This window comes from Lepidothrix coronata, unplaced genomic scaffold (genome assembly GCF_001604755.1).
Source record: "Lepidothrix coronata isolate B3197 unplaced genomic scaffold, Lepidothrix_coronata-1.0 Scaffold87, whole genome shotgun sequence".
NCBI lineage: Eukaryota > Metazoa > Chordata > Aves > Passeriformes > Pipridae > Lepidothrix > Lepidothrix coronata.
In genome coordinates this window covers 1,749,846-1,774,910 of record NW_016690267.1, presented here as the reverse complement: position 1 = coordinate 1,774,910, position 25,065 = coordinate 1,749,846, and the positions used below count along the sequence as shown (strand labels likewise).

General features: G+C 44.8%; 1 long non-coding RNA gene across 1 annotated transcript; it reads left to right on the top strand.

Annotated features, from left to right (window-relative positions):
* The first annotated feature begins 23,113 nt into the window (after positions 1–23,113).
* On the top strand, positions 23,114–24,492 carry LOC108500236. Its single transcript, XR_001875790.1, has 2 exons — positions 23,114–23,236; positions 23,575–24,492. It is a non-coding gene; the product is annotated as an uncharacterized LOC108500236 (long non-coding RNA).
* Positions 24,493–25,065: the final 573 nt, after the last annotated feature.

The window sequence follows — 25,065 nt, the reverse complement described above, 5'->3', positions numbered from 1 at the left end:
TAGACAGAGTGTTCCCAGGCAGAACTGGGCAGCAGGGGCTCATCCTGCCTCAGTGTGTCTTCCAGTGCTGTGTTGTGGAGCCCTTGGCTATACTCCCTCCACAGTAAACAGGGAGAAGGGTTTTCTTCCAAGGTATAATTCATCCGAGCAAGTTTGGGAAGAGAAAAACCACTGTAGGCGTTTAAAGTTAGGCAAGGTGAACCCCATCCTCAGAATGTGGTCTTGCAGTGGAGCCAATGCAAATGTCAGCCATGAGAAGCTGCAGGCTCTGCCAGAGGAGTGTGGCCTCTTGTGGATCCCTGTCTGCTTCTACTCTCTCTGCCTTTTCCTTTTTGCAAGGAAAGAACAAGCTCCAGTGATGCGCAGTATGGCAAATCCAAGCACTGGATGAGAACAGAAATAACAGTTCCTGGGACATTCTCTTTACTGAGGCTCTCCTGGTGCTCCTTAGATACATATTCCCTATTCCTGGGAAGTCCCCTCTCAGGATGGTGTGGGGTTGGCCACTGAGAGAAAATAAGGTAGAAAGAGAATTCAGGAAAAATGATCCTCCACCCCTGTGCACCAGGACAGGATTGGTGATGCCAGAAACCTTCTTCATTAGACCATCTGTTCCTGACCCTTTCTAATGAGGTGGAGGTTCACCACCTCCTCTAAATCATGAATTTCATTAATTATCCTTATGATTCCCCTTCCTAATGTATAACATTTTACATCCAGGAACCCGAAGCAAAGAGAAATTTAGGACAAGTTAAATTCACAGAGTGAATTAGGACTATAATTTATCTTGTGAGAAGGCAAGAAATGCCATGATACCCGCTGCTTCACTTTGGACAACACTTGCAAATTCACAGGATCACACAATATTCTGAGTTGGAAAGGACCCACAAGGATCATCAAGTCCAACTCTTAAGTGAATGGCCCATACAGGGTTCCATGGACATCTCGTGGTGGAAATTTAATCCAGAGAAATCCTATATTAAAGAAGCTGTGAATAGAAGAACATAAGGAATTTATTTGCAGATCTCAATAACTGCCTTCAACAAGTCAGAAAGTACATGAAGTTTATGAGTGAACACACTGTAAGGATCTCCACCAAGTTCATAGGAGCAAACACTCAAATCCCACCTTCTAGGCCAAATCCACTCTAAATCTCTGAAAACCAAATGCTGGTGGCAAACAAGCCTTGGATCCAGGTGTTGCTAATCCAAGGGGAGTCTGGGAGGACGGCTGAGCCACGCACACAACGAACATCTCCGGAATTGTGGAATGAAGTAGAAAGCGCAGCAATCTGTTGGGAACGCGGCCGCGACAGCGCTCTGCCAGCCGTTAATAGGCTGTGTGGCTGCTCTCATTATTTAACATTTGTTTGATAGTACCTCTCTCTTTCCCTTTTGTATGGAGATATGAGCATCCTCGCAGAGGGCACTGGTCCTGCACAATCATTGCCTGCCTACGGAACAGATTAAAATGCCTCCCCACCCCTGCGAGCAAAATAGGGCACCTAATTGAAAGCCACGCCATGAGCGCTTCTCCATCCCCCTCCCTCCCCAGCACTACATCTTCATCCCATCTTTTGTCTGCTCTACATCAGATGCACCTTTCTTGCTTGCTCTGAATAAAAACAACCCCCGTTTCCCCGCGGCGAGGATGAAAACCTCTTTCACCGAGCGTGAGCACTAAACGGGAGCCTTGCTCGCTCTGTGTGCTTTGGGAGGCGGGAATATTTCGAGGGACTAAATTAATCCCTCACATTTTCACAGTGCAGGGAACAGTTTTGAACTTCAGCTCCCACAGCGGTTAAAGCAAAGGAGAGGAGATGGGGTCCCCTGGGTTTAGTTCCCATCGAGCCCTGGCACAGCTCAGCTCCGCTGCATTCAGCGCCCTAGGCAGGGATGGCAGATGTCCATCCCATGGGATATGTCCTCCAGCTTTCACTTTGGGGAAAGCTTTTTGCACAATTCCCCAACTGAAACATCCAAGCTGTTGGGAAAAGGGTTAGAGGGGGGAAAAAATTGTGTGACAATTTGGGAGCACACGGTGCCTCCCGCTCCTCCAAAATGCGTCGCGTAGGCAAAGTGTGCAGCTGTGCGGGTTCAGAGTTGCCTCTTGGTGCTCTTGCCTTCGAGCCAGCAGCATTTATGGGCTCAAAGGACAGAAGAGGCAGGGGCTGCCTTGGCACTGGGAGAGCGGCAGCCAAGAGATAGAGACATGACTGCAAAAAGCAGCTGTGCCCCGGCTCTGCCAGGCAGTAGGTGCCCTCGTGGAGGCCAGGAGCGAGCTGGAAAGCCATCGATTCAGCAGAGCAGGGCTTGCCAGGATGCCTCTTATGCAGGCACTGTTTGCAGGTGTGCCAGCCTGGCTCCCACCCTCCCGGGCATCAGCAGAGCCAGCAGCCCTCACCCATGGTTTGGTGCCATCTGGGGCTGCGTGGTGACTGATTGAGGTGCCCAGCTCAAAAACGCAGCCCAAAAGAGAATCTGGGTTTAGAATTTCTCTCTGGCTTTGCTTTCTCTGGCAGGTTTTTCTTACATGATATTCCCTGCCCCTTCTTTCACAGCAAAGAAATGTCAAAGTTCTAGCCATGTAATTAGACTGAGAAATTCCATCTTCCCACTCCCAAACAGGTTGAGGGTACTGAGTCTGCTGAAAATCAGCTGCAAAACTGTTGTTGCAGGAAGAAAGTCACGCTCAGCTGCTGGTTTTGATGAGTCCCTCTCACCTGGCTGTTCACCTGCTGGGCTCAGCTTCTCACTAAAGGGCAAGAGTTTCATCCAAAATGGAAGTGCTTCAGAGAAGGTTACCTTGGAAAAGAGAGGGAGAATCTTCTTCTCCAAAGACAAAGAGGGAGTTTTTGATCCGACGCAGACTTCTCCCCGGGCTGTCACAACAAGCAGCTCCTAATCAAGGTTGCCCTCGCAGAGTGCAATGTCTCTTGACAGCAAAAAGGCAGAGATGTGCTGCTTCAGAACAGCTGCTCTTTGAAGGCAACAAGTAACTGCACGTCTTGCTGCGTTTTTCCCAGTTTGGATACAAGTACTATATCTCCTGACTGTAGGCAGAGGACACACTCGAACAGAAAGCCTTGCATCCCACAGTGCTGCATGATGTGCTTCAAATCATTAGGGAGCCCCCCAGCTCTCATGCTAATTGCAGTTGTCTCTCTGGGTGTGAATGATGATGATGGGAGCAGCAAACATATACATCACTAGTATTTTCCGAAGGCTACAACGTGCAACTGAGGGGTACATGTACTCACTTTAATTTCAGAATTGAAATTCCAAAGTGTCACTCACCCCTTAGACCAGATAAAAATCATCCCTATCCTGTTGTGGAGGGGGAGGACTTTGCTGCATTGGTATAAGTAAGGTTTTGGCCACACTTCTTTCAGTCACATTATGGAAATTAATGTCTCCCCTATCTTCCCTTCCTCCTGGAAGATACACAGATGCATTTGTCTTGATGCTGTAAAGCCAAAACTCAATTAATCACTGTGCTTAACATATTATGCATTTCTGATGGGCTGATTTTTATCAGATTACTCACATCATAGAGTTTCACCATGCCTAAATTCTTAAAAAATCCCTCCTTGCAGTCTTCTTTAAAGCAGGATGCAACAGCAACAGTTACCACCTGCATTTCACCACGTGTTCTTTTTTCTCTCTTCTTTTCAAATGCTTGACACAACTGGGCAGAGTCAACTTTCCATTTTCTCCATGTGTGACATTGCTCAGTGGCAGCTGCTGAAAGAAAAGCCCCATCATAATCAGTGTGTTTTGCCTGTAGCATAAGGCATTTCAGAAACATTGAAAAGCTGAAAGGAAATAGAAGATAAGTTGGAAATCATGAGCAGAAATGTGCACTTCCATTTTAGAGATTAAATTAGAAAAATATATTATCGTGAATTTAAAACAGCATCATCAGCCAGCTTGACAGCTCATCTGGGCTCATGCTGGGTTGTTATGGAGGGAACTCGGGCTAGGATCCAGCCTTAGGATGCTGATATCTCTGGTGTTCAAAGGCTGGATCAAGCTTTGGGGCAGTGCTGCTTGGTGGGGAGCAGAAGAGGTTTCTGCTGCAGCAACCTGCTGACTGAAGCACTTTGTGAACTCGGTGACGTGCCAGCAATACCACGTTGAAGTGCTGCTGACCCACCGAGGGCGAGGAGAAAAAGGAACGTCATGGAGAAAAATTTGCACAGCTGGAATAACTGAGATCAAATAAAACAGTCCCGTGGAGAACATAACAGGCAGGTAAATGAGCAGCCATTTCCTGGCCACCAGGAGCACCGCAGTCCCACTGCTTAGGTGACCCAGCTGCAGTTTCAGGGGTTTAGATGACATTCAGACAATTCCCTAGTGACAGGAATACAAGAAGAAAATGGGAGGGTGTTTTAGATATCTCAGCTGATGCAGCCATAGAATTAAACCAGGGATCAAACCCAAGACTCCCTGTGGAACACATGCACCCCTGCAGCAGGCTGGGAACTCTCTGCTCTGCAGCTCCTAGCTTGGTTCCTTCTGAAGCCCCAAGGCAGGGACTCTCAAAACAGCACTGCAGGAAAGGTAATAACATTTGGGAAGCCTTCAGTGTTCCCTCCTGCTAGTGGTGAAGATGAGGAGTAAATCTGTTCCTTGTTGTCACTGTAGGCTGTTCCACTGTCCATATTCCTGCCCAGCAGGAATTCCTCCATGGGTTATCTTTCCTGTGCTTTCCCTCTTTGACTATTTTCTCCATGCAGACAATGAAATATGTGAATAGACTGCTGTGTCATACCAAGCTCAACTCCTCTTTTTGGTAAAGGAGGAGAATACAGATGTAGAACATTTGTTTCATGAAATAGATTAGAGAGATATCTTCATTTCATCATCTCTAAAATGTGGGAAATGGGCTGCCCTTGACTGATAGGGCATCTCCTCAGTGCACAGCTGTTTTGCTGGACCTTTTGAGATACTCAGTGTTCATGGGGAGAGTTGAAAGTCCTCAGGAAACAATCAAGCTGCCAGGCTGTGTAAAGAAGGAAGACAATACCTTCAAAGGCAGTTGAAGCATCAGATTGAGAGTCTAGAAGTATTATTTAGCATGGTTCAACAGGTTGCTACAGTGCACTGGCAGAGAGACCTCGGCCTACCATACTCCTTGGCTACTATATGTGTGAGGTAAAAATGTGAGCTAAAACCTGTCATTTCTCAGAGTTTTTTTCCTCCAAGTAGAGAATTAACTCATGCAGGATATCAAAATAACTTCTACAAGATGAGCCAGAACAAAGAAGTGTTACCCAGGGAAGTGGCTACTTCACAGCTTTTTTGGAATGAGATATGCTGTTCAAGATGGTTTAATGAAGAGAAAAAGAGGAGATGTCAGCAGGCTGTGCATATGGAGTAGGGTTAGTTGTCTTGAGAGAAATTAAAAATAGGTAGATTATTGTGCCAATTTTTCCTGTCTTCTATCATAAGTGGTCTCAATATCTAGCTGGGAAACCACTGGGAAGAGACACAAACCAGAGGAGCAAAGCAATACAAAGTGTGCAACAGGGTCACTGAGTGAAGGCCACAGACTTACCCATTGAGAGTTCATTCTATTTTTATTTCTATTGATCCCACCAAAGCCAGTGTCAAGACTTTCTATGATGACAGTTTTAAAAGATGATGTTATGCCGTATTAGCACGAACTGTTGAATTTTGGCTTTTCACAACCAGCAGGAAAAGTCACTGGAGATCTTTCCTCATCAAGAAAATACATGGAAACACCAGAATCAGTAGCAAGAGCCACAGAAAGATTCCTGTAGGAGAAGATTCCGAGCTTGCCAGCCTTTTGGGTGAGAGCCTTGTGTTGTCCAGCTCCATCACCAAATGTAGTGACTGACTGATGGGGATTGTGAGTTTACATCTGGAAAAATATCACCAATTTTTGCCCATGTGCACTCTGTCTAGGACAAATGCTTTTGGGTGCAGTTAGAATCAAGAATACAGGGGAGATGGAACTTTGATGAACCTTCCTCCTATATCAGAATAAAGACACAGTTTGCATTAATATGTGCTGATCTCTGCACATCTCCATTATATGATTGTATTCATCTATAATTATTTCCTATATAAATGACTGAAGGGACATTTTTCTCAGAATTGCATAATGCTTGCCATCAAGATGAGCTTGGCTGGAACCACCCACACAGCCCAGAAATGAAACATTTTCTCCTGTCAGCTGTCTCCTAAGTAAAACCAAAGCATTTTTGGACATGCTGATCCAAGTTGGGGCGCTGGCCTTCCAAAGAGAGAACACTAAAGCAAGGGGTTGGTATATAGGCTCGATTTCACCAATTTTATTGCTCTAGAACAAGGAATCTGGCCCCTACCATCCTCTCTGATGGGCTGTAGAGCGAGGCAGCATGAGGAGAGTGATAAGGTCTGGCACTGGCTCAGTACTGTGTCCATCAAGTGTACACCATGGTTCTTCTTGCAAGGAGCTCACGTAGACTAATTACAGCTACTTACTACTAATCAATCATCTGATTGACTGTTTTCTTTGACTGTTTCATATTTTTCTGGTAGTGCTTTTAAGATTATAAAGCCCCCTGGCTCTCTGACTTTCCCGTCTCAGATGCATCCTGGGCTTTATTCAAAATTATGATACAATCCCCAAAGCTTGAACGTCAGCCAGGCTCTCTCTTTCCCAAACTGGCAGGCTGCAGGGAAAGCAATGAACACATTTTTCACAGTTATGCATCTTGCATCTGACTCAGGTTGTTGTTATTATGCAGTAAGTGTTTCAGTCTGAATATTAAAGAAAAGAAAAAATGTTCAGGTCCTAAGGGGGGAACAAAATCCACTAATCCAACATAGGCTTTATTTGCTTGTTGACTACCAACTGGTGCTGAGAACGGCGGGACTCCCAGAGCTTCAAACAAGATTAGAGAGTAGGAAATAAGACATTTATTTCAACTCAGATTCTTGCTTAAGTCTTCATTCTAGCTACACAACTAGGTATTTGGACATCTGGCAAAAACTCTTGGCTGTACACACGTTCTGAAAATGTTGTTAATCTTTAAAATCAATATTGCATTTAGGAAATTGCTCACCTACCTGCATGTTTGTGAGTGCTAATTCATCCATATGCCATTTCTTAAATCATTAACTATGTAGGAAAAAGCATTACTTTCTCTTTATCACTCTTGGACAATTTATACCACCATATATTCATTAATGTATAAAATACATTATTACTATTGATTCACATCAATGGGAAGATTTTCAAAATTCTGTGATTTCCATGTCTGGGACCCAAGTGCTTGTTCAAATGCATGTGAACACACCAAACCTGTTATGTGAGAGCATGCTGAGCACTGACAAGTTGCACTGTGGTCCCTCTGGCTTCAAAAGACCAGTTGTCTCACCTGTAATTAATGCTCTGGGTCTCATACTATTAAAATGTTAAGCTGAATCTTGCTTTGCTTAAGAATCAAAAGGCTTGAGATAGAGACTGTTAAAGTCAAACAATGGGGCAATTGTAATTTTCTAAAGCTGCTCTATTTGATTTGCCTTTAACTCAGTTAAGTATCTTGGCAAACCTTTAATTTCAAATCTTTAGAGGCTGAGCATCACACCCTGCTAGGCCTATCAACAGATGGAGGAATTACTAGAGGCAAAATGTATATATTTATGCTAGTTTTTAATTTTTTCCCCATCATCATTATACTAATCACACATTGAAATTATTAGTAACCTCAGAGACTGACAGATTTGTTTGCAGCAGAGGGTGACCCTGCAAAAGCGTGGGACAGGTGGTAGGGGTTTTCCCAGCATGGGCTGACTTTTGTTGTGGGAAACTTAGAAGCTGATGGTAAATGAGGAAATCAGGTTTGCATCTCAGAGAGCAAGAGTTTGGAAAGTCTGAGGGTGTTTGGATTGCAAATACCCAGGTGTGCAGGGATGTGACCTGAGCTCTCCCCTGCTCTCGAGGCCAGAGGAGAGCTGTCAGCCCCATGTGCTGGGTGGGGAGGACTAGGCAAGGAAGCTGCAGGGACCTCATGCCTGATCTGTGCCCTTTCTGGAGGAGATGAAACCTGTTGCTATCCTTGTGATGCTCTGACCCTGAGCCCTCCAAGCCTGCACCACCACATCAGCCCTTCTCATTCACATGGTGACACTTAGATCTTTAAGGAGATCCTGAGTACACCAGGTTCAACTAAGGTTTGGCAAAGACATAGAAAAAAAAACCCTTAAATTCAATCAGTTTTTCTCCAGTGTGCATATACTGCCCAAACTAACTGGAAGGAAATTAAATAAAGAAGTCCCTGCATTTTCTCTTTACTGAGCTTGCTAACCTTTTCTTCATTAATAATTAATCATGGAGCAAACTAGGTTACTGTGGGAGTGAGCTTCTATTATCTTTCCCTCCCCCAGATAATGCTGTTTCGTGCAGGTGCCCACACATTTCTGGAGTACCCAGTGATAGCACTAACTGAGGTTTGCTCCTGCAGCCTCAGGGAAGCTGTCAGGATTGCAAACACTCACATCCCACAGCAAACTCCTCTGGCTTCCCTCTCACATAGTGCATTTCATCCTCCCTAACAGGACAATTCTATTTACAAGCAAAGCTCTTTAACAGGAGCCACATCCCAGAGAACTATTTGCTCCAGTTGCCCTCTGTGTGATACATTTATTTAAAAAAAAAACTCTAAAAATTTTCAAAATAGTCTGTGGACTAAAAAAAACCCTGCAGGTTCAGGTGAACCTTAATATACAACCTAGATATGAAATGAAATTCAATCATGCAGAAATTGCCAACAACTTATTATAGATGAATGGGATGGGAAGTACATTTTGTCTAATCCCAAGGCATTTTAAAATAACTATTCAGCATCTTCTCACCTGAAATGTATCATCTTATTGATTTTGAACTGACTTTTGCAGATTGCCTCTGTCTGCCTATTTGGCTTTCATGCTTTCAAGTCCTCAACTGCCCAGAAAATGGTGCCACTGCCACTCTCAAAGATGTTTTTAGTATAACTGGTTTAAGGTGAACTAGAACAATAGCCTGGAATGAGAGCAGCTGAATAATAACACCAGCCGGCTGGGAATAATGAGCTCACAGCCACAGCTGAACTCCTCTGCTATGGGATGGAAAATCTGAGAACCTTTAAGGATTAACCAGCTACACAACCAGGAGAAAATATTTTCAGCTGGAACAGGATTTTGTCAATTTTTGCAGTGCAACATGGTCAAATGTGAAAGAAATGTCAGGTCACTTATTACAACAATTTATCTGACAGCTAAATTGTTCCTCCTCAGGTCTTCTGGCAACATTCAAGACCTCCTAAGAATCTTCCATGCTGCCCCCAGACTTTCCTTTGTCAGGTAGGTAACTCTTTGCAATGGAGAAAAAGCCCAATCAGGGCATAAACACCAGGGCAGGAAAAAAAAAGATTAAAAAAAAGAAAACTCTGCAGATATGGGAGCGAAATGAAAGCATATCTCACTTTTAGGGTTGGAATTGCATTTCAGGGCTGGTTCACTGAATCATGAACTTGGCCTGAAAGGGTTCCTGGTCTGAGCACTTAGCAAGTCCATTCCAGTGTGTGTGGAGAGAGAAGGCTGGCTGTGAGAATCCCCTCTGAGAGTTTATGGATAATATAATCTTCAGTCCTGACAAATTTATGCAGAGTGGGAACATTTCAAACACAGCAAACTCAAATGCTATCCAAATACCTCGCTGTTGGGCAAACACCATGGACAGAGCTCAAATATATCCTGGAGAAGCAGAGAGGTGTGAGTGAGCATCACACACCTGAGCTTGTGCAGCGGGTCCCTGGTGCACCTGGAGTGGGAAAATCCTGCTTGGAATGTCCAAGTACCACGAAAACACATTTGAACAGCGGGATGCAGAAGCTCAAGCTCCTTCCAGCACCCCCCTTTGCTGGGGCACTGAGGTACCCGAGGGCCCGAGGGAAAGTGCTCCCAGCAAAAAGGCTGAATTTCGCTTTCAGTCTGAAAGGTGCAAATTGACCCCAAATGCTTGCTGATCTGGAAGTATCCAGAGCAGGGTTTAACTCTCATAAAGCTGGGTTAGAGCAAGCTTTCTACAAAATGTAACATGTCTGGGATTAGAACTAATATTCCAGCCTTGTTGGCTGATTGTGCATCGGATATGCAAGGGGTTCAGGTGTGGGCTCCAATAAGCTGCAAATGCTTGGGTATAAAGACACAAGGAATGACCATTCAGGTTTGTGAAAATGTACTGACAGCCCTCCTGATTGTTTTTTTTCCTAATCAGGCAGAAAAACATCCAAAGATCTTTACAATTTTCCCTCCACTCAGTAAAAAATTTCTGAATTTCCTGACGAGGGGAGGGCATTACAAACTGGTGGTACATGGGTTGCAAGAAGGACACTTCTCAGCGTAGCTGACTGTGGAGATTCCAAAGCTGAATGAAGCTACAGTGGTTTGGGGTGCTCTTAGTTCTTTTCTACTACCCTTATTCTAGGAGTCATTATAGGAGTGGAAATTCATATTCCTCTATCCATCACAGCAGTGGGGATGCCTTCCTGGGTGCTATTTCACCCATCCACTTCTGAGGCACCTGCTCATGACCTCGTGGGGAGGTTTAGCTTGGATATCAGGAAGAAGTTCCTCACCCAGTGGGTGGTTTAGCACTAGAACAGGCTCCTCAGGGTAGTGATCCCAGCACCAGGCCTGTCAGAGTTCAAGAAGTGTTTGGACAACGCTCTCAGGCACATGGTGGGATTCTTGGAGTGTCCTGTGCAGGGCCAGGAGTTGGACTTGATGATCCTGATGGGTCCTTTCCAACTCAGCATATTCTGTGAATCTGTCACCCACACCCAGGGTGTTGATGGGGTCTCTTGCTCTGAGCACAGACCTTTGTCAGCCCTCAGCCACCTTCTGCTCAGCGTTTTGGTGGGCAGAGGGAAGAAGATGGGTCCAGCAGAGCGTCAGGACAGGTCAGGGTTTGGGGTGACCATGTAGGTAAACTGGTTTTGGCTGACCTGGCCATTCCTTCCCATCTGTAAGCTCTCAGCACATACCTTCACAACAGAGGATGGGGCAGAAGTGATTTTAGCACCTGGCAAAACGAAGCAGGCGACTGTGAGAGCTCGAGCAGCGAAATCTCAAGCACAGATTCCCCAAGCGTAGTTCACACGGTACCTCCTTTCATCCTCGTTGGAGAGAATCCAGCGCTGCCCAGCAGCTCCTGTAGCTCAACAAAATGACAGTACAGCATGCCAGTAATTCTGACATAACAAGAATGACACATTAATCTCACAGCTGGGCATCACTAGTAATGGCCAAAACTCTGTGCAGACAGAAATCAAAGGAGAGTTGCACTGTTTATAGGTCGCACCTTTCAAGGGAGCCCAGGGTACCTGTCCCCCAAAGGGAAACAATGGTTTTGAGCACAATGTGGTTCAGGTGATGCAGGGATTAAAAATGGAGCATTTCTTTAGTCTAAATTGTAGCTTTGGTTTTCAAAAATTAATCACAGCAGGTTAGAGTGCCCAACGCATTTTTAGAAAGATACAAAAGCGTGGTAATCTTTGTAAAAAAAAATAAAGAAAAACTGTGTTTTAACAGCAACACTGCCAGCATTACACTTAGTGTGGAACAACAGGGGCTCTGCTAAGCAGACATCACTTCACCTTAAGCATTCAGCTAATTCCCCTGTACCATCAGGAGACAGCTTTCCTGTCAATCACTTCTGGGTGCATGACAGCTTATGGCTTAACTGCTCCTATCTTGTATCATTTAACCAGATACTATCTGTTTTGACATTCATGACTGAGACACTTGGCTTGTAATTGAGAGTGAGTACAACAGAGCAGAACAGAGTGATTGCCTTCCCCAGGGGTGGTTGTTAGGGTGATGTGGCACTCGGGTGCTTAACTCACTGTATGACAGAAACCCTCCCAGTGATGCTGCAGAATAGGGCAAACTCACAGGGGATTGAAAACTCCTTGGGCAAAAAGGGACTTGCCCTGGAGGTACACAAGCAAGGTGACACTGCTCAGGTGCCAGTGGCCTCATCCATACTTGTGTGTTGTGCTCTGCATCAACAGGATCCAGAGACTGGCACAGCCCTGGCACAAATCCGTGGAACCCATAGTTCTGGTGAGACAGCCCTGAGCATCAGCACACTATGGGCCTAAGCTGCGTTCTCTGCTCGAACAGTGTGTTATTTGGGCTTGTTTTATATATTTAGGAGAATTTCTGGATTATGAAAACATGTTATCTCTGCCTTGATTGTTATTTGACCTCCTCTGTTTACTTAACGGAGGGTAATGTGCAGACACCACGATGAGAACTGCTGGTGGATTCTGCTTCTGTCTGAAGGGGGAAAGTGTCTGGTGCCCAAACAAGGGAAGTCAACACTGCCCTACTTCACGCCCACCAGACATCTGGATTTTTCCCTAATTCGAATAAGTCAACACAAAAACTGATGCTGAATATTTGATTATCGCTTAGATGAGAACCACGATGTAGAAAGAAAGGATTTTACACTGCTGTCAGGACAACACGTTACTCTTCCTGAATACATATGATAGAAGAAAACTGATAAAGCTATTGACAGTACAAACCAGAAAGAATTATGAGACCAGAGGAGGAGATTGAGTTCCTTGAGCTGTTTGATGTAACCATTACTGTCAGGTGAGTATCCTAATTAATGCAGGCATCTCATTCTAATTGCATGGATCAGGCTGCTTTGTCTTTTCAATAATCTATAGAGCTGTACCTGGCATTAATCTTATTAATGGAACTATTACACTGCTTGCAAATTAATTTCCAACTTGAGATTATCTGCTGGATGTGCTTGTGTGCAGAGGGATTTCTTTCCTTTGAACTGTTATTATGGGAATTCCCTCAAAGTTCCCTGGATTTCAAGATTTACACTTTCAAAGTTGATTCCTGATGTTGTGACTTCAAATGTAGATTTTGAATGTCCAGATGCAGGAATTGCAGTCTTTCATTTCTGCTCTTTAAAACAGGGCTGCTGTTTGTATCACAGGGTGTGCTGTATTGGAAGAAATCCTGTATATTACAGTGTGGTAAATATTAAAATATTAATAATGCTGCTGGGTGGAAAGATTTTGTTGACTGGTGTTTCTGAGAAGTGGAAAACAGCCTGTGGAGACCATTCATTGAAGCCAAAAAAAGAGTTTTGGTTTTTAGTTCAAGAAAAGGAGTCCAAATGGGAGTGAAAAGTTGGGCTTCTAACCTCCATTTAGTCTCCTCCCTCAACAAAGTCCCCAGTTGTCAAAATTGTCGCTTTTGATGAAGTTTCTCCCTTCTCAAAAGAAGACTCTTGCAGTGCAAGTGACTCTCAAGGTGCCAGGAAGCTGTAGAAATCTCTCTGGAGCTGAATGTCACAGCCAAGAAGAAAAGGACACATGAAAATGAAATTAAGAGCAAAAAGGAAAACTCAGTAAATGCCTGACGATGTCTCCTGAGCGTGTTTGAATGCACCCAGGTATCTTCTTTTAAAAAATGAAAAATAGTAAACTGAGTTCTACTATGCATTTATTATTGAAAAATAAAAAAGCCCTGCAGCTATCAAGTACATTCCTGTATTTTTGCAGGTCTGTGTTTAGATAGACCATATATTTTTTCAGGATTTATTAAAATTTTTCTATATAATTGTCATATGGAAGAAATTATTTTTCTGGAGGTGATTACACCTCAGGTGCTGTTTCCCTCTGTAGATACCTGTGTGTCTTGCACACTTGGTAGCACCCTGTTCCTGCAGGAGTGAAAGAGCCCAGGCAAACACAAAGTTCTCACCTCTGTCTCCTCTCTGCATGGAAATAAGGACTGCAATGGGCTCTCCTCCACAGAACTTGGGAGGTTAAGTTTAAGAAGATTCTCGTCTCATAGATTTTGTACTCACAAGCCTGCAAGATGAGCAACAAAGCAGGAATTAGGGTGGAAACTCAGTCAGAGGCAAGCTCACAGCTTAGCCTTGCTGACAGCAATGGTCTTGGCTGGGATGCACAGGGGCACAGAGATACAGCGCTGCCACAAGCCATATATTCACCCCTGAACAAAATACTAATCCATCCTTCTCTCTCTGGAGATAATCTACCCAGGGAACAGAGGCTCCTCACCCAGGGAAAGATGAATAAAGTCGTTTAACCCAACAGATGAGAGAAAATCCTGTCTCAAAAAGTGCCATTTCCAGAGTGCTAGACCTGAATATAGGCAGTTGTATTTCTTCTGCCTCACATTGGCAGAGCATGAAAGTTAAACACCTAATCATTTAGCTTTCTATTAGAAACCCAAGCAAAAATTGAAGTGACAGTAATGTAACTACTATGTTTTAACCGCCGTTACCAGTGGTGTTGCAAGCTTAAAGCTGTCAGGAACTCTCATTAAATGAAATTGGAGTGACAAAAAGAAACAATTCTTTGTGTGAAGTTTTAATTTCTGCTCACCTCCTTGGCTGCATGAGTGTCAAAATGAGTGGAGGTGGGGAATGCACCATCCCAGCTGTGCTGAGACCCTTGTGCTTGGGGCAACTGGTGCCCCTGTGTGACTAAAGGGTGCTGGGTGTGCCTGCAGTACAAGCCTGTGAGCAAACCCATGTGTCTCCATGCCATGAAGTGGAGCTGGACACAACCTGAGCAAGTGAAGGCACTTAATTTCAGCCTGAAAGTCACCGTGCATTTAAGACACGTATTGATCTCCATACTGTACTAGGACTTTATGAGTGATTTCCCATGTAAGTGTCAGGTGAGAGGCATGAATAGAGACCTAATTAAAGTGTATACAAAGTACACGCACTAAATCTCTTTGGCAATGTCAGCCTGCCTTGGAGCAGCCCAGGAGAGCAAACAAGATGACAGAAATGAAAGATAAAGAAATACTAATGGTCTGTGGCGTTCCCAGAACAACAGCTTAGCTTGTGAGACACTAACATGAAGCAGCTGGGGATATCAAAGGAAAAAAGTGCCATTCCTGGGACATGTTCCACAGCCTTAAAACACAAAACAATGGGAATTTTGCTCTTAACTTAAATAGCAGCTCAGTGTTTCTCCCCTGTGTCGTAGCCATTATTCCATCATTGTTTTAAATTAATGCTCTCTCTATCTGCGATCCATCCCCATAGGCTTTCATACCCACAAGAACATTGCAGGGACAAAGAAAGTGCAGAAATACTGGGGAAGTGAAAAATTATTATTATTTTAGTATTAGAGAACCATCAGCATTGGGATGATGAGATACTGGGGTTTTTATGACAGTGCTACTGTCCTTTGAAGAGGAGCAGGTCCTGCTCACTACGGGCTGGGTAAGATACAAGATCTCACATTCAGCTTTTGGATGGGCTGAAGAGCTCACAGCTACAATGAATTAACAGCTTTATGGCAACATTTTCAAAAGCAAAATGATTTTGGATGTGTCTATCAGGATGGATGAAAACAGATGCAAGTTTTTTGTGCCTTCAGTCCTGGCTAGTTGGAAATTCTGGTATGGAAGTTACACACAGCAGCTTTCTGCTTTTGGGAAATACCACGGCCAAGGTTGTAAATACTAGTGGAAATAAATACCACAATATATTGTCTTGGGCGTAGCACAGCACTAACTTATCTCTACAGCTTTTTGGAGTGGAGCTGGCTTGTGTTTCTGCACAAAGGAGCTAAGGGCCAGGTCAAGGTATTAAAAACCTGACTCCCCCAAATGCCTACCCAGAGCTGAATTACAGCTGGTTTGGGTTCGGGGTTTTGGGGTGTTGTTTTCCTTAGCTTCTTCTGAAGATGGGACTTGAGAGTTTTTCCAAATGGTACTACTTCTTTCTTATAAAAGCCTGGTCCATAATCTGCACTGTATTCACTATAAACTTCCACAGTGGTCCTTGCAGAAGGAGAAAGCTATTCCCAGCCTTTTATCTTGTCTGTGTGACCTGGGACACATTTAAATTTTACTCATCTCTTCTCTTCATTAGCTCTTCATTAGGGTGAGAGTCTTCTCTTTTACCTCTGGGTTTCCTTACATTGTGCCCGTGGCCTTCCTGGATAATGTGAAGGAGCAGGGCACAATAAGGAAATCTGCTCATTTGTAAAGCCAATCATTAATAAGAATCAAGATGGCTTTACCACAGGGGTGCCAGCATCACTTGGCTGACAATGTCCCTTACAATCCTGGAGAGATTTTAATGGATTGAACAGGTTGATGTTGTCATTTTCAATTTGCTGAACCATCTGACAGTGTTCCCAACAATTAGCACGTACAAAATATGGAAATATGTTATCTTCTCCATTAAAAAAAGAAGACGGGAAGCTGCCTGGTCTCTGGAGTTGTATAACAACTTGTTATTCTGAAGTGCTTGCTTTGACTTTAAATAGATTTCAGTACAGCAGAGTCACCCTAACCTTGGGATAAATTTAGCTGTCGCCTGAGTCAGTAGTGGGGTTTGGGATCATTAAAAGCCGATCAGGAATTAACACGCTCTTCCTGAGGCTGGTGCTGTGGGATGTGGCAGTTGCACTCACACAGCCCAGTGCTGGGCAGTGCTGCCAGACTTGAGGGGATGGGGGGATCGATCCTGAGACCCCCATGCACAGTGCCCACCATTTCACCTCCTCCACCTCCGTGACTCCCACCCCACTAGTGCACAGCAAAGTGTGGAAGTGACTCACCCAAGGCCACGCAGAGGGTTGGACCCAACCTCCAGTCACCTTGTCCCCTGGCTCCTGCAGTGTGGCTGGGAGAGAAGAGGAGAACAACAGCAAATTAACACTCATGAATCAGGAGGTGCTTCAAAGGAGGTCATCCACCCTTGGTTGTTGGGATGAAAAGGTTGCTTTTGTTTCTAGAGTGGCCGTGAGACCATGAAATGCAGCTGTCAGCTAAGGAGAGACTGAAAGGAACACCAAATCTCAAAAACCTGGAGGCAGCAGACATATATTTTTTAGAGCAATGACAGTTGCAGTCATTTTAGACCCACCATACCTTGTATTAAAAAGAAATACATCTTCTGGCTCCTGACAGTGGGACTATTGCTTGCACTGCCTGTGACATGGGGTGACCTTCACTAACAGTGGGGTAGGTTGAGGAGGTATCTGAGCTCTCCAACAGCACAAGGGTTTCACCCTGAATTCCTAGTGCAAAACAGGTTCTTCTTAGGAGAGGCAGGGTTCATCCCCAGCCTTTTCCTTCCTCACCCTCAGCAAGCATCTTGCGTGGCTGTAGGTTGGGATGTGCCTGTGATTTTGGACATATCCTTTCCTTCCACCCTACTTTTTTTTTTTTTTTTTTTTTTTGCCACACCATCTGAGAGGAGGAGAAGGGATTTGGGGAACAACAGAAGACTCACTCAGAGTGCATATGGCTTTTGTGGGAACCAGAGACGAAATCTTCCTTTAAATAAAGCAGCCAGGCCGGGCTCAGTGACACATCCCCACCTAGGACGAGGGCAGGAGTGAGATCTACAAACCCCTGTCAGCAGGGAAGTGATCCTTATTTTTCACTGTATGGCAACAGATGATGACTAATGGCTCACGTTTTGCTACCTGTGGTAAGGCAGGTCCTGTAACCCAGGAGGTCAGAGCTGTGCTTGGCAGGCTCCATCCGTCTGGGAGCTGAGAGCAGCACTTGGAAACCAACAGCCAAATACCTCGTCTCCTGGGTGTGCAACCAGGACAAGGGGACAGAAAGGGAAGAAGGAAACCTCGAAATTGGTACCTGACCTTCATGTGTGGATTCAGCAATGCTCAGGTGGCTGCACCTTTCCTTCCTTCAGATTTCTGTATTTTTAACCTCTGGGGACTCCTCTAGGACTTTGCATGGCTTGTAGGAGAAGCAACAACCAAGCATTTGAGCCTTTGAGCACCAGCCCCATGTGCACGTAGGGAATAAAAGTCTCCTCCTCAACCACCCAAACCTCGAGCCAGAAGTGTAGGAAGATTTTTGTTTCTTTGCAGGTTTTCATGCTGCTTTTCCTAGAGACAGTTTTGAGAAAGACTGTCAGAATATCTTCAACAAAATACTAAAGAAACACACTGGGAGCTGTGAAAGCTCAGAATTGAATATAAATATGAACTGACAAGCTGCTTCATTTGGTATCATTAAACTTCACAGTTAGACTTTTTTTGAAAACCAAATTATCATGTAAAAATATGCCTGTAGTGTTAAACTTGAGATGAAAACTGCTTATTTTTGTGTTTGGTGTAATAACTAGTAGAAGGAAAAGTTTCTGTGGTCTGATGTTTCACAGGGTTTTGATTTTTACATTTATAGCAGCCTAATTATGAATAATATTCATGTGCTGCAAACACTTGGGGGTTATAAAAGTGAGGAAAACCAGGGTGATATTAAGATTATCTGATACTCTGAGGTTTAACCCAGAAGTTGAAGGCACAGACTAATGTAGCTGAGCAGCTGAGTTAGAGCATCCCGAGCAGGAGGGAAGAGCTTGCTCCCAGCTCAGCTCCTGCTGACGCATAAATATGACGACTTTTAGATAAGAAAAGAGGCTTTACGAAGTTTCTCGGGCGGGCTGATGTCAGAGAGAGCCGGGTGACCGCTGGATGTCACTGTTAAGTCACCGAAGCGGTGCCCCTGTGCCTGCGCTCAGTCCCTTCGCCCCGGGCTGGGGGGTTCAGCAGCAGGGACCGCTCCGGGCTGTGGACGAGGAAACGGCTCTTTTGATGTTTTCCCGTTATTTTTAAGAGCTATGCAAAGTTCAGAGTGCTGAGGCAAAGCTGTTCAAAGGCGGGGTGAAATTTAGGGCAGCAAGGAAACAAAGTGAGATCCGGCTTTATCCTTCCTTTCAAACAGATCTCCGTGCCCAAACCAGCACAGCCGAGCGCTGCCTGGGACGTGGGTTTGTTTGGATATTCAAGGTGTAGTGATTTGTAGGCGGCTTGATTTTCCTCCTGTTAATGCTGCAGGAGTGAGAAAGAAAAGTGCTGTGATTCATTGACACAAACAAACAGGCTTGATATTAAATCAGAGCAATGAAACCTGCTGCAACCTGGGTATAGTGCTCAGGACTTTTCTTCCAGTACATGGATATATGGATAAATTCCTTCCATACCTAAACACACACTCACTATTAGAACCATAGAATCTTAGAGCAATAGAATGATTTGGGTTGGAAAGGGACCTTAAAGCTCATCTATTTTCAACTCCTGCCATGGGAAGGGACACCTTCCACTAGACCAGGTGGCTCCAAGCCCTGTCCAACCTGGCCTTGAACGCTTTCAGGGATGTGGCAGCCACAGCTTCTCTGGGCAACCTGTTACAGGGCCTCACCGCCCTCACAGGGAACAATTTCTTCCTGATATCCAATCTAAACCTACTCTCTTTCAGTTTGAAGCCATTCCTCCTTGTCCTATTACTACATGCCCTTGTAAACAGTCCCTCTCCCTTCAGGCACCGAAAGGCTGCAATTAGGTCACCTCAAAGCTTCCTCTTCTCCAGGCTGAACAATCCCAATTCTCTCAGCCTTTCCTCATAGGGGAGCTCTTCAGTGGACATTTAGGTAGTGTCCTCTAAAAGGATGCCAGAAGTGCTTTTCTCCAGGTGTTTCCTATTTCCTTCATTCACAGCTCTGTCAATATGTCTGTTTTTGTACCAGCTGTGAACAAAGTGCCCTTCTCTGTATTTTTAATGCCAAAGCCATGGAAAATGGGTCATATTATCAAAGCCTCACTCAGGAGCAGGCCTGCTTGATGGTCACTTTTACTAGAAAGTGGTCTGTTTTTTCTTAATATGCCATCACAGAAATTTCCTTTGAAAGAAGGAGTGTTCTTGAATTCACAATGGGCTGTGATGAACTGTGAATTTCAAACAGTTTTCTGCATTTAGTTGCAAAAATTTGTCACCTTTTTTCATATGAGCAAGTCAGCATAGATGTTTGCTTCAGGCCATTCTAACTCCCCATCAGTCCTGTGTTCCCTGTGCCATTCCCACTGATGCCAGCCCAGGGGAGCTCCCCTGATGGCAGGTGCTTCACTGCCACATGACCAAGTTCCGCCTCCAACTCATCACATCTTGCTTTAAAATTCCCCTACCTGGTGCCACCTCGATGGCTGAGGACTGGTGTGTCATGATCCCGTCCTGGCTGTCCGTCAAGGTCAGTCACTGATGCCTTGTAGTGTTTTCCTCTAGCTTAGTACCTCATGAGGATATTCAGAGGTAATTAATTCAGAGTGGTAAGCACTGGGATCAGAGCCACTGGAAGGACAAGAATTTCCCTTGCCTTTGGACAACATTTTTGTCACAGCCCTCTGTCATTGTGTACTAGTTAGTCTGGGGGTAATGATTTGCTGTTGGCCACAGGTGCCACCTCAGAACAAACATACAAGAATTTAATCCTTTTGGGACCAGACTCACAAGTGCTCAATCTTTTATGATGGACAAGGTCATAGCTTCTGTTTCTTTCCCCCCCCCCCTAACACCAGTTTCCCATGACCTTGGATGTGCCATGAAATCCCAGGAACAGAGATGGTACCAAGCACTCATCCTGCCAGAGCAGCTTTGCAGAGACTGCAGAGTCCTTTGTAAAACAACCCGTTCCTCGCAAAGCATGAGGTGTTGATAAGATAAACCTTTTCCTGAGACCTACTTACCCCTTTCCTTGAACTGTGAGACCAAATTCACTTCACTTATTCCCTTGTTTTCATGGATCCCACATAAAAATTCTCACTTTGTCTATTTGCCTTGATTGGTGTCAGCTGCAATAAAACATTGCTGTGCCTCAACCAATGGAACGCTCAGCAAGGTGTTTGAGGCTATCCAAAGTGTTTCATTCTCCCCAATGCCTGTCAGCTAAAGGAAGGACAAAATAATTCTCCAGAAAGGAGAAAACAATCTCAAGCCCTGACACATGTTTTGAGTGTATGTGTAAAAACACAAGGTATGAGGAGGGCTTAGATCGCAGCTCATCTCGCTGTCATCTCACCAATTTCTTTTATCACCAAGCTTCCTCCCTAATGCCCTGGCTCTGCTCCCCTGGTTTCAGCCTTGTCCTTCTCCTTCTGATCTCTGACATTGCCATGAATAGTTCAGTCCATCATACTGAGATAAAAAACCAGTCATCTCATGCTATTTGGGCATTGAGGGCAGCAGTTACTACTGTACTGAGAAATGGTTCATTTTAAGTGTGGGGTACAAGCACCTGATCAGATCTGTGTGAGAAACTGGGGAATTTCACCCCGTTACATCCCACTGAATGTGAGGTGAACTGGAGAGGGACCTGATTTAATGGCACTGGCTGGGCTGCCTTGGAAACTGGGAGAGGTAGGAAAGCAGGACAGTTTGCTTGGGAGAGCCAAGTGGAAGGAGCAGTTTACTGGTAATGGAGCAGGAGTACATGGTAATTGAGGATGTCAAAGCTTCCCAGAGGATGAAGAGGAGAAGGAGAACAGAAATAGCACTGTGTTTGTAAATCACTGGAAGATGCTTCGTGATGAGGTCACTTGCAGGAGCTGTTCAAGGGGAAGGCCAGATCCCCCTGTATGGGGATAATAATAAAAGAACAGAAAAGGAGCATCATGGGAATCAGGCACAGAAGAGAAGATACTCAGAATACCCCAGTGGTGGTGAAACATAAGCAGATTAAACTGAGAAAGGGTAGAATCACAGAAGTAGGAGCGATCAGAGCAATCATCCAGTCCAGTTTGCCACCACTGCAGGTGATCACAGAATCACAGAATCTGCTGAGTTGGAAGGGACCCAGTATCATGGAGAGGACCCTCCCCAAGTGTCACACTGTGTGCCTGAGAGTATCATCCAAATGCTTCTGGAGCTCTGTCAGCCTTGGTGCTGTGCCCACTGCCCTGGGGAGCCTGTTCAGTGACTGACCACCCTCTGGGGGAAGAATTTTTTCTAATACACAACCTAAACCTCCCCTGACACAACTTCAGGCCATTCCCTCAGGTCCTGTCACTTCTCACTGGAGAGGAGAGATCAGTTCGGGCTCTTCCCCTTCCCCTCATAAGGAAGTTGTAACTGCAGTGAGGTCTCCCCTCAGTCTCTTCTTCTCCAAGAACAGACCAAGTGCCCTCAGTCGCTCCTCCTGAGATTGATTCAGAGGAATCTGTGCAACATCTACCCTGTACCTCCAGCTGTGAGTTCCCTCTCACCATCTAACACATGCAGACTTGCAGTGACAGATGAAAACACCACAACTGCACAGCTCTGCAGGGAGGGCAGGAAGGACTCCTTGTCTGGCTGCTAAGACATGCAACATTTTCTTAAGGAGTAGCAAGAAAATAAACTAGAACAAAATCCTGCCACTCTGGTCCGGGACACAGCTGTACTCTTGGCTTCAAATCTAACACTCAGCTTGCCCCTGAGTGCCTGAAGAACAGCAGAGAGGGACCAGCTCGCCCAGCAGCTCTACTGAGTGCAAACACTAAGAAAGATAAAGATATTCTTCAAGGGAAGGTTTTGTAGACTGGTATAACTCAAAGTAAAGGGGTGACAGAGCTGATTCTGGGGTGCCAAGATGAAGCGTTAGAAGCATTCAGGATGGGAATAACATAGTGAAAGACAACCTAATAGTAGCAATTTTGATGAAGACTGCAGATTAGCAGTGGAGAGGAAATCAGATGCAAGAGTCTGTGCAGACAGAGACTGTTCAGAGGTCTTGCTGCTGCTGTAAAGGTTTGGGGAAGGACCTGCTGCCAGGCTGATTTGTGTGTAATACCCTTGGGGAATGGAGGGAAAAGTGGATCCTTTAAGCACTCGAATGCTTTCAGCCATGTAATGTTTGGATTAGGATCCACTCGAAGGTGCAGAGAGCACACTTGCCGAGTTCAACACCAGCAGAGATGTGCTGGTGCTTATTATAAGGCAAGAAGGAAAGAGGGAGTGTCCTTATCACTCAATCAGTTACTCACAGGTTGAAGAAAAGAGTAGATTCTGAATGAGGAAATGAAAATTATTATTATTATCTGTACAAAGCCATTCTTCCCATAATGATACCAAGGGGGATGTAGATACGTAGGGCTGCCAGCAGGAGGAAAGCAGACCTTGATTTTGCATTAGGAGGTGTCACAGGGGGCAGGTGGGGGCAGCACATGGAAAACATGACACCCCAGGGCTGGGTGTTGAACATCTCCCGGGGCGCTTGGTCCTGCTCGTTAGTGACACACAGAGGGGAGGGAGCTCCCGGCAGAGCTGCTGCACTGCCCTGATTAGGGGCAGGAGAGATTGATTTGTGATGAATGAATAAAGAGGTGAGATTAAAGCACGGCTAAATGGCGAGGAAGAGGGAAGAGCCTGTAAGTATTTGAAGGGCGTTGGCAGGGAGAAGGGATAAATTAAGGTGGAACAAGGGTTTTTAGCTATGAGCAACAGCATGAAATCAGAAGGGGATATTCAGATTTTATGTACCTAAATAAGGGAGCAGCCCAGAACGGCTGCTCCTCACTCCCTCCTGGGAGGATACCTTGTGCTGCACAAAGGCTGCTTTGAGCCCTCTGGATGTGATGGTAGCCATGTGAAATAAGAGGCATTTCTGCAGAATTGATGGTGCCCTTCGCACTCACTTCTATTTATTTCTCACCAGCCTCCCCGCGCAGACAACAAGTATTATCAGTGTAACTTTCTTTTTTTTTAGGAGTGAGATTTAAGCCTGCAAAATAATCCCCTCATTGGACATGCAGAAGGAGCCGCAATACTTGGCAGATGTGAAAACAAACTGGATGACAGAGAAAGGGGTTTAAGCAGGAGATCCTAAGGAAGGTCAGCTCCTGGGGTGGCAGCCCCAGATTTACCACCCTGGAGCAGACCATCCACCCAAGCAGCCTCGTGCCTGGACATGTGTGGGCACTGCCTACACAACTCCTTGCCAGGCTGGGCAGCTGCCCAGGAGGAGTTATGGCATTTCCCCCAGCATTTTTCCACCTGGGTGAGGCTTTCCCTTGAGAGGGCGACACACTTTTACGGGAGTCAGAGAGCAATCTTGTTAGGAATACATGGACTTAACTTTACTCATCCATCTTAATAGGACATATTATTTTCCTTGATGGTTCTGATTTTCTATCCCATTAATAATAAAAAAGCTTCTCTGCCTATATATAATGCAATTCAACAATAAGTCTCAAAGGAGGATCAAGATCACTTTGGCTTTCCATCAATTTGATGCTGACGCCTCTCCAGTTAAATAACTCGAATGCAAGAAGAGCAAAAGGGAGCAGAGATTCTTTCCAGCTTTGAACCCGAGTTTCTCTGGAATCAACAGGAATCTTCCAGTGGATGTCAGTAGACTTTGCATCACCACCCAAAAGGCATTTCAGGGAAGGTGAAGGTTCTGTTTTCACCCACTGTAAATCAGGTGCCATACTGACTTTGGAGGAGTGTGGCTGATTTTAACTGCCTGAGAATTGGGGCAGAAGACACCATGGGAAGGGTCTATGATTGTTTTTCTGATGCAAATGTTTCAAACTGGTGCCTGGGAAAAGGGCTTGTTAGTCAGTGTTTGCCGAATGGAATACTTCATGACAGTGCTAATTAAAATAAATGAAACTTGACTTTTCAAGATGATGCTTTTTTATAGCAAAGTACAGTAGTTTGGAAACATCTTTAATTTAATTGCAAAATACTTTCTCTGGTTATTTACTTAAAATTGTCTCCCATTGCAGGGCTGCACCAGTATTTCTGGATGCGCACTCCTGATTTCGGCATTTTACATTACATTATCAAGTTAATCTCCCCAAATCATTAACCCCCAGCAGGAAAGATTTTTAATTATGTAGATTCACCAAGTGTTTTTCAAGAACCGTTTTATTTCTGTGAGTTCAACCCTAATGCACTGTAGAGAGAGGGAAGGCACTGTCCTACACTTGATTTCATGAAACATCATCTTGAAAGAGGCCTCCAAACATGCAGCAGATTCAGCAAATAGATCTTATCCACAACAGGAAACAGTTAATGTCCTGGAGAATCCCTGCCTTCCTGGGAAGGGGTACTGATGTGCACTTCAGCAAGAAATAGGGTAATTTAGACCCAACTGAGCCTGTTTTTTCCCCTCTAACATAAACCAGCTTTATTCCAGTGTATCTCAGTTCTGATTTACGTTTCAGGATGTGGTATCTGAATCAGGCTGAAG